Below are 9,849 nucleotides of genomic sequence, written 5' to 3' on the forward strand. Positions count from 1 at the left end.
TCTCATCAAATTATTATTATTATTTTAATTAATTATTTTTCCCCCCCAGAAAGAGTGGCTCAGGTGAAATAATAGCAAAAGTCTTAACTGGCATTTCGGTTCAACATTATTTACCTGATTTGGTTTCATTCATTAAGATTATACACGTATGTCATATAGAGATTTTAAGTAAATATTGTGTTAATGCCAAGAAGGCTTTGGAATATACTGCAGGATCTTGATAAGTGACCAGAAACTAGAAGTTGCAGTATATCATTCAAAGTAAGAATAGAATAAGAAGTGAGACCCATAAAACTTATAATAGTTGGGGGTGGGGGGTGTGAATAGTATCAGAGAAGACAAGACCTAAGAATATAAGTAATGCAGAATACATAGTAGAGGAGCATAATGTGATCATTTATGTCCTGTGTGTGTATCAAGCTGTGAGGAAGAGAAACTTTAATGCTCCCTGAGCCATACTTTTCTGCGTCGGCTGTTTCTCTCATGGGAAAAAGTTATTGCTGCTATGTGTATTTAAATGCAGATCAGATCTCAACGTTAGGGTAATGGAAGCAGGACTCCAAAAGAATATTGAGAAGGATATTCAGCCAAAGAAAAGAGCACACTAAGAGCAGGGGTTTGTTTGTTTGTTTAATTGGAAATGTTTATCGATCACAGTTAGGCTGACTAATTATCCGAACCTTAGTTGGTTGCTTAGTAGTTGCAAGTTTTCTCTAAGTCTTTTCTCCCAAAGGAGAGTGTAATGGTAGGTTAACCTCCATCCTCACATCTAACCTTCCTTTGTACCTTGCTCCGTGTTGACACTGAAGTAATAAAAACAATCAGAAAAGAGTTTTTGAAAGATGCCACCATTGCATCTCTATAAGCCTGCCAGTATTTCTGCCCATGTATCCTCTCTTATTACTCTGGACATATTGGTTGTCCTAGCTAGAACCAATGGGAAACACATCATTTATTTCTTTTATAGTGAACTTGAAAATTTGTCTATATTCACTTTTTTTTTTTTCCTCCCACCCCCCCAACCCATTCTAATTGGGCTTTCATCCCTCGTTGATCCATTGGAACTGTTCTTAATAAGGTTTCCAATAGCCTCTATGACCTCATTTTACTTGGTATTTCAGCAGCATTTCATAATCACAAGATTGGGCACCTATTGTCTTTTAATCTGTTGTTCACTAGGATAGCATGTTGGGAACATGAAACAGGAATAAAGTTACAAAGAACCAAGTGAACACACTGGGTAAACACTCGAGTTTCCTATAATTAAGGAAAAGTGAAAGACCTCCGAGTGGATTAGTTTATCAAGTGCTATATAGAAAAGATGAAACCATCTGGGTGCATTATAGATAACATCAAAGGCAAAGAACCTGAAACTAGTTTTCCTACAAAGGAACAAAGATAAGTTAGATAGCAGGTGTCTTATTTTAACAGTGAAATAAGCAAATTTTCAATGTGCTCAAGGAAAACAAGTTTTAACCTAGAATTTTATATCCAGCTATAGTATTTAAAGATGAGGGAACAGAAAAGATTTTCAGGCATACAAATTTTGTTGTGTTAAAGAAAGTAAAGTGACTGACCCAACCCTGTGAAGTATGTTAGAGATAACAGCCTAATGTGGAATCCATATGTCCTAACGTGGCTCTTTAGTACCCCACTAAGGATCACATTCAATTAGTACTTCAAACCATAGGCAACTCTTAATAAGCAACAGTGCTATTACCAAAGTAGAGTTGTAATAGCTAAGAATCAGGCGGAGGTGTGGATGTATTTCAAGCCAGCAGCTGATGTCACTGAACAGGCAGCCTTCACTTTCAGAATTTGGTCTGCTGTGATCCAGATCTGAGTGCAGCTTTTAAACCACTTACCTTAGATGAGCATATTGTCACTTTAGATTTAATATATGTATTTCTGTGAATTGGAAGTGAATGCTTTCCTGACTGTGAGAGAAAAGTACTTTTGTGATTTCCTTCTGGTTTTGTAAGTTTAGTTCTGTAGTACACTATTATAGCTGGCTCTAATAATTATAAACTATAAAATCAGGGAAATAATAGTAACTCTACCTCAAGGATGTGGTAGTGTTTCAATAGGATCTTGCACAATAGGACATAACTTGAATCTCAAAAGTATGTGTAAATGATACAGTGTAAAATACTTAATGCAATGTCTGCCAGTTAATGTTTAATAAGTGACAGATACCATTATCACCACTACTACATATTAGTAGGAATTTCAATAATGATAATTCGTAAACTACCAAAAAAAATGGTGCTTATGTGGAGGAGCTAAAATCCAAACTCATAGTCAGAATCTTTCTGTTGTGCTATTATACCTTGCAAAATAACAAATAGAAATAATTTCTTGGAAAAAGGACCTGGTTATTTCTCTGAAGAGGAAAAAGATCTGTTGCCCGAGTTCTTTCATTTCTACTGAACATGTAGCTGTAATTCTGAGGCATTTTCCTGACTTGCAAAACCCAAAAAAGTTTGACTGGAGCACATAAGTGAGAAGAGCTGTTCTCTTAATCCAGAGTGAATAGACCTTTCTAAAGTCTTTTGACAATGATCTGGAAAATGTTGGGGGAGTGGGGTGGAGAAAAAATAACCTTTTGGTTTTAGCATATAAGGAAATAATCAGATTTGAAATGAGAAGACCTGGACTTCAGTTACTTCTGTCCAATGTACCAACTTGGGAAAGACAACCTATGTAAATCTATTTCCTCATCCCGATGGGGCTGATATTCCCTGCCCAGCCTAGTTTGCAGGTTTCTTTTGCAGACCAAATAGGTTACAGTATGTGAGAAAGCCTTCCAAATTATCTAGCACACAGGTAGCTTCAGGGGATGAGCAGATCATTCATTATAGTAAGAGTCCAATTGAAAGAGGCCATTCGTGTATACCCTGTGTTTGGGGGCATATTTATAATGGAAAAATGAAGTTTTCATTTCAGACTAAAGCCCAAATTAAAGCTCTCCCTAGATCTCATGTATTAGTGTCTCTGTTCTTTTCTTGGGTTGGTAGTTTAGTTATTAAGAGTATGAATTACAAGATCAGATTTGAATCAAATCTTTGTTCTGTTCCAAGTTGGCTATGTAACCATTGGGAAATCACTTAACCTCTTGGAGCCTGTTTCCTTATCTGTAAAATGGGGAAACTAGTAATCCTCAGATTGCTGTGAGGATTAATGATATGTGCTTTGTGTAGTTCCTATCACATAAGAACCTCAAATATTGCTACAAAATAAGTATTACAATAGATCTGAAATTTGCTCTAACCAAATATCACGGAGGCAGGAAGAAAAAGGAAGTTAATATATCTCTGGATCAGCAGAGGGCACATCTCAAATTGCAGTGTGGAGGGCACAAGATCCTTCCAAGGAGAATGGAGCTCGAAACTGCTTCCAGGACATTATTTGCCTTTTTCTCCTGTTCTCACAAGTGTACAGTGGAGATTTCCAGAGGCTATATAATCTATGATGATGACATCGCTGCTCAGATGGCTGTGGAATGTGTGCTTGTGTATTCTTTTAAAAGCTGTCAGCATTCATGTCTAATATGGTAATGCTGATAAGTATGACCCTCGAGCAAAAGTTCTTTGGGGTCCTCAGTAATTTTTAAGAATGGAAAAGTGTTTGAAGACCGCTGGTGTGCAGGGTGTGCTGCCTCTGTCGCATTCCACTGCGGTTCACTCAACCCACTGCTCTCTCTTAAAGATCTGTCTGCATTGCTGTCCATACATTTAGTTTTATATTTATCCACAACATTTTACTTGTTCCCTTACGGTTCTGTGCAAAAATTTCTCCCAGTATAGTTTCACTAAATGGCTGTATGAGTTCACATCCCTCCAGCGGTGCTGAGGGCCTGTTTCTCCACATCCTTTCCAATACCACATTCCCCTTGCTAATTTTTGCCATTCTGATTGTCATGAAGTGGCATCTTCTTGGTTAAATTTTGTATTTCTCCCATTCTTTTTATCTTTATTTTTCTTATGGTCAGTCTTGCCAGAGTTATGCTTATATTAATTAATCTTCCCAAGGGTCAGCTTCTAGTTTTGTTAAATCTCTTACTTATTACCATATATCAGTGATTCTTGCTTTCATCTTTAAATATTTTTGTCTCATGCCTTTGTATTTGATCTTAAATGCTTTTTTTAATGTTTATTGTTTTATATAACAAAGTATTTAATGATATAATGTTGTCTTTCAATACTGTTTTAGCTGTATCTCAAATTTTGGCAGGTAGTGTTTTCACAGTTATTTAATTCTGCTTTTTAACTGTTATGATTTCTTCTTCACTCAGGGGTTTCTTAGTTGTATATTTAGTTTGCTGGTGCAAATTTATTAAAGCCGCCTTTATTACTGCTTTCTCCCTGTATTTCATTACTGTCAGAGAACATGATTTGCATGATGTTAACTTTTTTGAATATATTGATGCTTCCTTGGTGGCCTGGCACATGGTCAGTTTAATAAGTGTTCTGTTTGTACTTGAAGAGGATGTGTATTTTCTGGTTATTGAGGATAAATTACTCTGTATTATGTTCCTGTTTAATAAACACTATGAAAATCACTAAACATTGCATATTTTTCAACTGCTTGCTCTGCTTGATTATTTTCTGAGAAATATCTGTTAAAATCTCCCATTACAGTTGTAGATTTAATAATCTTAGCTTGGGCTTTATATATTTTGGAACTATATTGTTAGATGCATATATAATCCTTTTGCCAATATGTAATATGTACCCAGGAACACTTCTCATCTGAACTCTGTTTTGCCAGTTTTTAATGTTGCCACTTGAGCATGCTTTCACTTCATATTTGCCTGCACACCGTTCCATGCTTTTATGCCTCATCTTTCTGAACTCTTATGTGTAATGTCTCTCGTCGTAAATGTATTGCTGGGTCTTATTTCAACAGTGTAATCTAGGACTCTGTCCTTTGGTTGGTGGGTTCAGGTTGAGAAACTCAGTCAGCAGGCAAGGTTGAAGAGATAGGATATATGTATTTTTTAAAGTTCAAGAGACATGATGGATGGAATTGAAAGTACCAACACCTGTATAATAGTTTCAGAAGTAAAAGAAGACAGAACAAAATATTTGAATAAAGAATGAAGATACACTTCCGAAATGTAAGGAAGATAAACAATCATCCTGTAATGTAAGGGCTCAAAAGAGTGCAAAAGGAGAGGAGACACTCCAAACCAGGCACGTTAGGGTGAATTTCAAGAACAGCAAAGATAAAGAGAATTCCAACAATGTCCAGAGAAGAAGAGCAGGTCACCTACAAAGGAGTAAGAGCCAGATTGACATCAGACTTAAAAACGGGGTTCAAGAGGGTAATGGAATAATATTTTAAAGGAAAAAGAACATAAACATTCTCGTTCACGTAAAGCCTCAGAATGTTTTCCAAACACAGACTCACAGTTTTGGTCAATAAAGAGAAAAGTATAAAACTCAAAAAGATTAAAGTAAATTAAGAATATGAGATGAAATGGTAGAAGTATCCTAATAGAACCATAATTGACAAAAATGCATGTGTTAACTCACTAATTGAAAGGCTTAATTTGAAAATAAGATTTTTTTCTTAATCCTCACCTGAGGATATTTCCATTGTTTTTCAGAGAAAGAAACATCGATGTGAGAGAGACTGGATTGGTTGCCTCTGGCGTGGGGCTCGAGCCTGCAACCGAGGTACATGCCCTTGGCTGGAATCAAACCCGGGACCCTTCAGTCCTCAAGCTGGCGCTCTAACCAAACTGGCTAAAGCTGAAAATAAAATTTTATATTTAAAATCCAATAATACATTATAAGATATAAATTTGAAAACAAGAAGTCATGAAAAAGAAAAACAAGAGGATTGAAAAGGAAATGCTCTGCAAGTATGAATCAGAAGAAAGAGCAGCTTAATACCTGACAAAATAAAATTTGGGGTAAAGATTTTTGTAGCAAGGGATCGAGTGGGAATATGACAATAGAGCAATATAACCATTATAAGCTAACAGCTGGCAATTACAATGGGAAACTAACATTGTCTGAAATCAAATAGGCAAATAAAAGATCTGACAACTAAAACAATAAGCTTGAACCATAAGATATGAAGTCTATACCAATAATTAGAAAAGGCATTTTCTTTGCAAGTCTATATGGGATATTACAAAAATAGGTCATGTTATCAGCCAAAACTAAACTTCAAGAAATTGAAAATGGTCAGTAGCATAAAGACTTTTCTGGATAGAGTGGAATAAAAGTAGAAGCTAATAAAAGATTTAACAACCACAAGAAAAACATTTTTTATTTTGTATATGTGTACCAACTTTTAAAAATACACTATGACAAAATATGTTACAGAGTTAAACCTTAATTTTGAGGAAGGTTTATGGTTTTAATGATATTTATATAAAGATAGTAATGGGTAAGAGCAAACAAACAGCATTCAACTCAAGAATCTGGAAAAAGAGCAAGAGAATAAATTAGTTCTAAAAGCTCATTTAATCCCAACTAGGGTTTTTCTTTGCAACCCCTTTTCTGTAGATGGTTTCATTCAGTTTCCTCCTGAACTTTCGCAAGGTTTTAGGTCCAGAAACCTGCCTCTGTGAAGAAGAAATTGTTCTCCCCAGCTTTTCCTTGAGACCTTTGAATGGTTTTCTGTGGGCCTTGATCTCATGGGTTTCCAGGTTCATCAGATTGTTTGTTTCACAACCTCCCACTTCTTGTTGCCAAGTCACAATTCTGCCCCAACAGGTAAATCTGAGCCACTCTTCTTGTATCTGCTAATAAAGCTCAGTCATTTCATTCCCTCCCTCCTCAAGATATTTATCTGCCCCTTTCATTGAGGCTTGCTCAGCCTGGACATCTTTATGAAGACCTGTCAGGTGGGCTTTTTCTTCTTCAGCCACGTTGGTGTAGGATGGATTTTCCTTGTTATGTTGCCTGTGAATTTGGAGTATCCCTCTGTGTTCTGGGTACTTTTGATGGGTCATCAGCATTCCCATCATCCTGTGATTCCAGGTTTATTACATGTGTCCACCTCCTCCCAGGAAGCTGTCAGGACTTTGGTCCTGAGCCAGCATTCTGCAGAAACATGACTGAGCTCTCCACTCAGGCCCTGGAGCTCACTGTGGAGACCCTGAGCCTTTTTCAAGGTGCCCACAATTGTTTGAATGTGTCCTACTTTGTTTTGATGGAATTGAGTCTAATTTTCACAGGAACAGACATGAACTGTTCTTGGTCTGAATATTGAGGGTTTTCTTTTCCCCAATATTTTGGTACAATGCACTTGATGTACCTTGTCACAGGTTGAACATGTCCAGGTCATCAGACACTTCTGCATATTCTTCCCCCAAGGCTGAAACGTCTTTTTCTGAGTGCCTGATAAATTCAAAGATCTAGAGAGCTCTGAGCACCTGAGCCATCACAGCCTCCTCCACCATCTCCCATGAAATCCAGGGACAGCGAGATTTTGTGTCTCGTCAGTGGGTTCCTCCAGATAGCTCTTCAGCCTCTTCCACGATTGCCACAAGTACACACCCAGCTGGATGCCCAGAATCACTCCTGTGCCAGGTAACTGGGCAGACCAAGCCAGCAGAGGGTTGAGTGGGCAGCTCCAAAGCATTAAAGAACACACACCCTCCACCCTGCCCTTGGCATTTTCTTTCCTCTACTTAAACTTTTCTATCTAGTATCCCTCTGCTGTGTAACTATGCTGATCACTTCTGCACATGCTCCTCATGCTTTTATTTCTTTGTGAATTATCTTTTCAAAGCTTATGTCCATTTTAAATTTCTTTGTATTTTTACAGTTGAGATTTACTTAATTATTGTTTGTTTATTGGGGTGTCAGAGCTTGAGTAGGGAGAGGAGGGTATTGATACAGAGAATAAGGCTGCCTTGAAATCGGACCTAGAGTCAAGGAGAGGGAAAAGGGCACCCTCATGGACAGGCAGTCAAGCATGGGTGTCACAGTCAGGAGAGATGAGGCAGCACCTATAAGGACAGGTAGGGGAAGCTGCCTGGTTTGGGGAGTTAAAGTCCACTCATGCTGATGAGAGTGGCCATGTGAGGGTGGCACCTTGGCATGGGGAATCAGAGGCTGGACAGGGTAAGAAGAACTTCCTCTCAGTTGGGTGCCCCAGGGTGGAGTATCAGAGCCCAAGGAGGGTTCACACCTGGGGACAGCCTGGCATGGAGTACTAGCTCCTCATCAGGATAAGGGGGGCATCCACAAGGAGGAGTGTCCTGGTGTGATTATTGTAGCCCACGAAGGGTCAGAACAACCTTACCCAGGGGAGGGCTTGGTGGCAGAAATAGAAGATTGGTTCCATACGGGAATTGATCAAACAAGTAAGTATTATTAAGGGTAATGGGAGACAAGTTTATCACTGTCAGCAAAGGGAGGTATAAATACAGAAAGGGAAACAGCCCTGTGGGTTAGAATAGGATGTGTCCGTGTGAGTTCATGGTGCCCAGAATATGTAGATAAATATAGTAGTAAGTGTAGACATAAATGCATACATGTATTACACACGTTATATCTCTACATGCCTGTGTATATACATACACACTGCATATATCCCCTAGTTCTGTTCACTGAGAAGCCTGGTAGCTGTGACCCCCATAACAGTGAGCACATCTAGTGTACAGGTCTTCACTTCTCAGCCACATTTTAAACTAAGAACCAGGGTTCTTTGGAGGAATGGCAGTTAGAGAGCTGGGGCAGGAGGAGTACAAGATGAGCCTGGGATACATGGTTGTATCAGAAAGTAAGGAGTTTCTTAAAGATCAATGTGGTTATGTGTAAATAGAGCCACTGAGTTCATTTCATCCAAGATTTGGTAGCATGGCTGTTGTAGAATCCAGAGCTGTGTGAGTCAGGCAGCAAATTAGAGCTGTTCTTAGTTCTGGATAAAGGGTTTGCCAAGACTTGGACTCCCTCAAGTTCTGGAGGTTACAAAACTAAACTTTCCTGACCCCTGTTCAGTCAGCCTGTGCTGCAATATTGACTCAGTTGGTGTTTATTTGATAATCACTGATTAAAGTAAGTCACAGAGTCCTGAATCATTCACAGTACACACTCCGTAAGTGCTGGGGATCTTGCTGGAACTGAATCTTGACTTGTTAGGAAGTGTGCTGGACAATACCTATGTCCTTGGCCAAGGTGCTGAAACTTCGAGGCAAGCGGCCTCATCATTCAAATGGGTGTGATTTTACTTTTGGCAAAGGTAGTTGACTAGATCAAAAGAGGTGTGATGAATGTGAAAATTCTGTAAATTGTCAGTCTTCCTGGTTATTATTTTTTAAAATATATCTTTATTGATTTCAGAGAGAGGAAGGGCGAGGGAGAGAGAGAGAGAAACATCAATGATGAGGGAGTCATTGACTGGTTGCCTCCTGCAGGCCTCAGACTGGGGATGGATCCCACAGACCAGGGCATGTGCCCTGACCGGGAATCAAACCGCAATCTCCAGGATCCTAGGTCGATGCTCAACAGCTGGGCCACGCCCGGCTGGGCTGTCAGTCTCCCTGTTAACATGAGGGATAAAACTGTGTAAATGGGGTCTTGACACAGGGGGTCTTACTTTTCCTTCCTAATAGAGCTGAGAAATAGCTGCACTAATCAAGTAAGGACAGATATGATGGTGCCTTTACAGAATGTCTTTGTGCAGCATTCCTATTAGCTATCCAGTAATGCCCATCATTCCAGTGATATTTGGGTCCTCGTGATCACTAAATGTGGTCCCTTGCCCAGGTCTGCCTGCCATGCTGGTTCATGCTGTGGGTCTGTTCGGTGGCCTCCGTCTTCCGTCCACCACAGAATCCACACCTGTGGTTCTGCCTGAAATCTCCCTTCCTGGCTGTGCATA

The sequence above is a fragment of the Miniopterus schreibersii genome (genome assembly GCF_964146895.1).
Source record: "Miniopterus schreibersii genome assembly, chromosome: 14".
Classification (NCBI taxonomy): Eukaryota; Metazoa; Chordata; class Mammalia; order Chiroptera; family Miniopteridae; genus Miniopterus; species Miniopterus schreibersii.